Source organism: Numenius arquata, chromosome 12 (genome assembly GCF_964106895.1).
Source record: "Numenius arquata chromosome 12, bNumArq3.hap1.1, whole genome shotgun sequence".
Classification (NCBI taxonomy): domain Eukaryota; kingdom Metazoa; phylum Chordata; class Aves; order Charadriiformes; family Scolopacidae; genus Numenius; species Numenius arquata.
In genome coordinates, this window is record NC_133587.1 from 4,193,763 (window position 1) to 4,200,029 (window position 6,267).

Sequence of the window (6,267 nt, forward strand, 5' to 3'; positions counted from 1 at the left end):
GGGGAAGGTGGGGATGAGGATGCTGGGGATGATATGGATGCTGGGGATGGTATGGATGCTGGGGATGCTGAAGCTGCGCTATCACGGCATTTAAAATCTACGGCAATTATTATCAGGAAACAAGTAGCCACTGAGGATGGCTTAGAACAGCCCCAGGAGGTGAGTGTCTTTGCTGAGGAGCGAAGCCGACATCCCATATTTAACAATCCCCATCCAGACCCGTGGGGGGGAAGGGGGAAAAATGAGCTGGAAATGTCCCAGCAGGGCCCGGAGCTGGATGAAGCTCCTGGCGCTTCTCACCTTCATCCGTCCCCAGCCCTCGTTTGCAGGGCTGCGAGGTGCAAGCCTTGCTTCCCCCCCTTCCCCTCCGCTTCCCACCCGCTAACCATTTCCCGAGACAAATTATCTCTGTGAGCACAAGTCGGTTTTTGTGCTCATCGCTTCATCAGCCCTGGGGGCTCTCGCCCCCGGCTTCGCAGCGTGGTGGCAGCGGGGACAGCCGTGCCAAGGGGCTGAGGTATCCTGTGGGGATGGGGGCAGAGGTCCAGCCCCTCCGGGGGCAGAGATCTGTCCCCCTGGGGTCCAGCAGCCCCTTTGCCTGCACCATCCGTCCTCCCAGGGGACCCAAGGATGTCCCAAGGGCTCTTGCCTCAGTTTCCCCATCCAGCAGCACCGAGCAGGTTTCTCTCACCCCCTCACACTGGGGGCGTCAGGATTAATTAGCTGCCTTTTGCAAAGACACTGAGATCCGTGCCCAGCTGTAACCGAGAGCCAAAGGGTCCTTGTCCCTCAGGAGAGGCTTGGAGTCATGGATCACAAGGGTAAGGGGGAGCGAGAGGGGCATGAAGGGCCTGGGACTGGTTTGGGGGCTGCACCCATCCCGTAGCCCCCTCCCAGCACCCAGCCCTGCCTCCCGCTGCCAGCCCCTGCCAGGTTTCCAAGCTCCAAACCTTAGAGCAGAAACCAGCTGCAGGGAAGACAAATAGCCCCATTTTGCATGCTAATGGCAACCCAGCCCCCAGCCGCTTCCCATCAATCTATTTTTGGGTTTCGCTGGAGAAAAAAATAAAAAAAATAAAAAAAATTAAAATCACTTTTGCCAAACAGTTGGGGGGGAGGAAGCGGGGAGGGAGGCTGCAGCATCCCAGCTCTCCTCACTGGGCACCGTGGAGCGAGGGCAGATCCTACAGGAGCATTCCCAGTGCCAGGGAGAGGTGTGGGAGCCCCCGAGCCCCCAACCCCGCAGAGGCTGGTCTGCAAACGCTCCCCATTGCAGGAAAACCCAATATTGCTGGCTTTACAAAGCCCCACCATGCAACCACACAGCCAGGGACCGTTTCCCCACTGGGGCAGGATTTGGCCCCTAGAGAAGGGCCCGTCATTCTTCACCAGCTCTTGTGTTTTTTATAGTGGGGCTAATAAAAGATATCGCTGTCCCAGCAAGTCCAGCCTCCCGAGCAATTTTTTACGCTGCATCCGTGCTCCAGCACATCCCATGTCACCGAGCACTGAGTGAAACCCAGCAAGTCTTCACTGGGGGGTGGAGAAATCCCTGTCCCTGCCAGGGGATGGGGGCAAAGGGAGCACATCCTTCCTGGCAGCAGCCACCAGGAATGTCCTCAACCCGAGGGGAGAAGCTGTGCCAAGTATCGGGAGAGCAGGGAAGTGCCCGGTCTCTGCTGAGGCCGTGGAAGCTGCAGGAATTTCACTTTTGGGGGGATTTCCTGAAAAACAGAGGTGAGGGATGGTGGCAGGGTGACCCCAGCATAAGTCTGGTGTTAGGGCTATAAATCTTCTCGCTGGCACGAATCCAGCTTTTCCATATGCAGGAAGGTTCTCACCTCTCCCACAGCTGGCTGGTGTTCGCAGCACAGGCACACTCCAACCAAGGAGAAAACTCAGAATAATTTATGGGTTGAGTAAAATGAGTCGTAAATGATTTTTAATCATCTCTCTGCATGGACCTGGGGTTTGTTATGTACCGCCAAGTGCAGGGGAGAGCCAGCAGCCGGCCACCGGCTGCGCATCCTGCTGACCCCGTGCACTGGAGACGCTGGGAGCTCTGGTTCAATCTTCCAACTGTGTTGGAGTATGGCAGGGATGAGCGGTTCAGGATCCGGCCCTCGAGCATCTTCATGGGCCAAGGTCTTGCTCTTTGGACACCACCATGGGTTTTTCCTGGGGTTTCCCACTCCTACCCAAGCCCTGACACAGGGCTGCTGCAGGGATGTGGCCGAAAGCCCCAAGGGCTTATTAATCAGCAGTTATTCTGAACGAATGCAGCTGGGGAGCAGTGGGCTGGAAATCCAGGGAGAGGAGAAAACCCTGAGCTCCTCCTCGGGTCACAGCAAAGTGGCCGTGGGCGTCAAGCAAGAGGTGACCGGTGTCTGGAGTGCCATGGCGGGAATGAGCAGGGTGTCTGTGATGTGTGTGCTGCCGACATCGCTCTGCCACGCAAAACCACCTTGAAATGGGGTGAGAAGAGAGAAGAGATGCTTTCTCCCTGGTGCAGCAAAATCTGAAGGGGCAAAGGGGTAAATATGATGCACCACCCGCATGGACCTGTGTCTGCACCGCACTTCTTATCTCCTCAATGGCATTATTGTGGAGGGGGAAATTAAACCCCGGAGGAACGGAGCCACCATCGGCAGCCACTGCCGGCTGCTCCTCTCTCCTGGATGCACAGAGTCACCCCTCTTCTGGTTTGGGACTTCCCGAGCTCAGCTTCTGCACGCCTCGTTAAGAAAAGCGAGGGTGGGCAGGGGATGCTGGGCACGTCGGTGCGGACACGCGTGTAATCGCTCACAAAGGCTTGAAAGTGAAAAATAATCACTTAGATGGGAGTGCGAGGCTGAGCTCATTTACTGCGGATCCCGCTGGGGGCCGAGCAGCTCAGGATCTGGCCCGAAGCCGAGCGAGGAGCTGCCCGGCCCGTGGCCGGGGCTACTGCAGAGGGGTCACTCACACAAAGCCACCTCTGTGTCCCCAGGGAGAACAGAGGCGGCAGCAGCTTCTCCCGGGACAACGGGAAAACAAACCCCAGGGCTTTCCCCAGGCTGGAAATCAATGTTTTCAAATATCACATAGCGCAGCAAAAATGCAGCCGTGGGACTGGATCAACGGGTGCTCATTCCCAAGCACCGTTTTTCCTGGTGCCTGCCTCCAAAATTCCTGCCTGCAAATCCCTTGCCTGCAAACCCCAAGCAGAAACCCAGCCCCACTCCAGCATCACCTCCCCGTGTGCCGGTGCCGGTGCCATGCCCAGGGTCGCGGCATCCCGGGGGTACCCAGAGATACCCGGGGGTACCCAAAGCAGTGCAAGCTCCTCAGCTGAGCCCTGGAAGGTAAAAGGGACCAAATTCACTGCAGCCCTGGGCACGTTTGCACCTGCAGTCGGTGCGGTGCTTGCTGGGCGGAGGTGCCTCTGCTTTGCCCTCCCGAATGGGATGATTACTTGGATTTCAAATGTGGAAGTGTGAGAAAAGACTAAAACAGGGGCTTGTTTTTAATCCCTGTTGGCTCAGCTACTAAATTAACACTTTTGGAGCCTGTTCTCACTTGATTATCACCCCGTGCCGTGAAATCCTCTGAAGACAGGATGTCCTACTTAGCGAAATCAACTCCGCATTAGGTAAATATACTTCCTGAAATTTTAATTAGTCCCATGCAAGGATGCGGAGGGGCCCCGAGGATGCGTCTGCAGCATCTGCTCCTCTCTGCCTGCCGAGCCGAGCACCAACGCACGGCGGGGAGCTTCGCCGGAGCCGGCAGCAGGCAGGTGCCGAGCTCCCACCGCAGCTGGGAGGGAGCGAGGTGCCTTTGAATGTCTCCCCCGAAGCCGTCTGAGATCTCAGAGACAATTAGCGGAGGCTGATAAAGGGTCTTCAACGCGGAGCTCGCGCCCTTGGCAATTGAGAGAGCAGAGCTGGCGTCAGCCGGAGGTTTGCTGGGAATAATCCCCAAGTGGGAGAAAGCTCAAGGGCGCGGGTTGCTTGCCAGCAGCATGCTAATGATGCTACCCGAATGGCATTCATTAAAATCGCCTTTTAATCCAGGGATATCTAAAGTCAAGAGCTCCTGGAGATGGCCCAACGTTTTCCCAAAATTCCCGGTGATTTGGGCAGGTGGATGAGGCGGGTGCAGAGGGTCCCCATGCCGAGGGCAGGGTGCCCATGCTCACCGATTCACCCCACTGGAGCCTGGTCCTGGCCCATTTCCAAGGGCTCAGTCATCAGTAAACCTCCCGAGCCCCAGCTGCCTCTGGGCTCCATCGCCCCAGAGCAACGGGCTTGGGTTTGTGGGGTTTCTGCTCGTTCCTGCCACCCAAGGCATTGCAATCTCTGACCGTGGGCAGGGTAAGGAGTGAAGGTGAAGGTGATGGTAAAAGTGAAGGTGGTGGTGAAGGTGATGGTAAAAGTGATGAAGGTGAAGGCAAAGGGCTGCCAAGCATCACCTGAAACACCAGGTCTCCCAGTGGTTTCCCAATTCTGTTATTTTACATCGCCTCTGCTCTCCCCATCTGCTCTGTCCTCCCGTCCACAGCTCATTCCTAAAAACCGGTGTCACTTTGCCCCCTCCTGTTCCCCGGATCCAAGCTGCTTAAAGGAGGGGTGACACATCGCAACTATCTGATCTCCCCGGCAGCAATGGTGTGACAACCCTTGGGGGGACACCATCTAATCCATCCCACTGCCCCCCAGGACCAGCTTTCCCTGCATCCCAAGAGACACGACCGAAGGTGGTGGCAGAAGACAAAGCACCAAGAGGCATGGGCGGTTTTAAGCCTGACCTTCCCGAACTCTTGAATCCCTGATTTTTGCAGCCTGACTGCATGAGAAGCCAGTTTCCAGATCCCACACCAGCATGTGGGAATCAGAGCACGGCAAATCAATTCAAGCCCAGCTTTACCTTGCAACGTAAATAATAAATCGGATTCTGTAAGCAATTGAATGCAGCTAGCGAGCCCTGAAATTGGGCTCGAAGAAAACGAAGAACTTCAGGCTGTTAAGATGTAACGAGACCGCGGTACGGTCATTAACTTGTTCGTGCTGGTTAGCAGCTAGATGCTGGAAAACCTTTCCCAGGTGATGGTTTTCGTTTGTGCCTGTTCTGGGCACTGAAATAACAACCGCAGCGTTGGGGTGATGGCGATGCCCAGCCTTGGGGTGGACCCCTGGTGAGAATGGTGGAATCTGACCTGCTCAGGCTTCAGTTACCTAATGGAGAGCAGATGGAGATGGATGAAATTATTTTTGGCCAGGAAAAAATTGCAACACATGTTAAAAAACTGCCCCAAAACTAATGGCAATTTCATCAAGTTTCGGTTGGGAGAGAAAAAGCCTGAGAACAGCGTCCGACCGCCCTCCTCTGCCACGGCCCCGGGTTTGCCGGGAGATTCGGCCGTGCCGAGAGGATGCAGGGGCTGCCCTGTGTCCGGCTGCATCTCCACGGTGCTCAGCATCTCCACACAGGGTATATAAAATATCATAAATAACCACGAGCAGCTTCTCAGAATATACATTTTTTTTTTTTTTTTTTTTTTTTGTTACTGGAAAGAATTAAAATATTGCTTTGCCTTATTTATTCTTGCTGTGAATTGATTACGAGGCTGGGAAGCGTGAATCACGCTGCCTCACTGTGCCCTTGCAGATGATGGCATCGCCTGTGTCCTCTCATTGGATTAAGTAGCAAATTCACAATTTCATTTCGGGAAATAATATTAAAAAAAAAACCAAACAAACAAACAAAAAAAAAAAAACCACCAAAAAAAAAAACACCAAACCTCTCTGTGCTGAGAGAACGGAAGCGATCCGGGCTGCGCTCTCAAATAATTACAGGCTGCTTTGAAAACAGCCGTGGCATGCCAAAATCCAATCAGAAATATGGCTATATAAACCTCCAGATGAAAGAGCTTCCACAGTTTCAAGCCCCGCCTCGTGTCCCAAGGAGCAGAAAACAGGGAGTGATGCCTCGGACATCCTCTGCAAGTAAATCATCACCCTCAGGAAGGTGCAGATCTCACGCTGTGAGCAGCGAGGGGGGTCCTGCACGGCCAGGGAGGAAAGGAGACGGTGGGCACCACCTGGGCTTTGTAAACCGGAGCTTCGGGGTCACCTGAAGCAACCCCCACCCCGCAGCAATGAGATTTGGGGCTTTCTTATCAGTGCTAAAATAAATTATATCCAGGGAGAGATTTTCCTAACACTAAATATTTCCATGCCCAGCCGAGCGAAGCGCCATCCATCACCCTGCGCCAGGCAGGAGGCT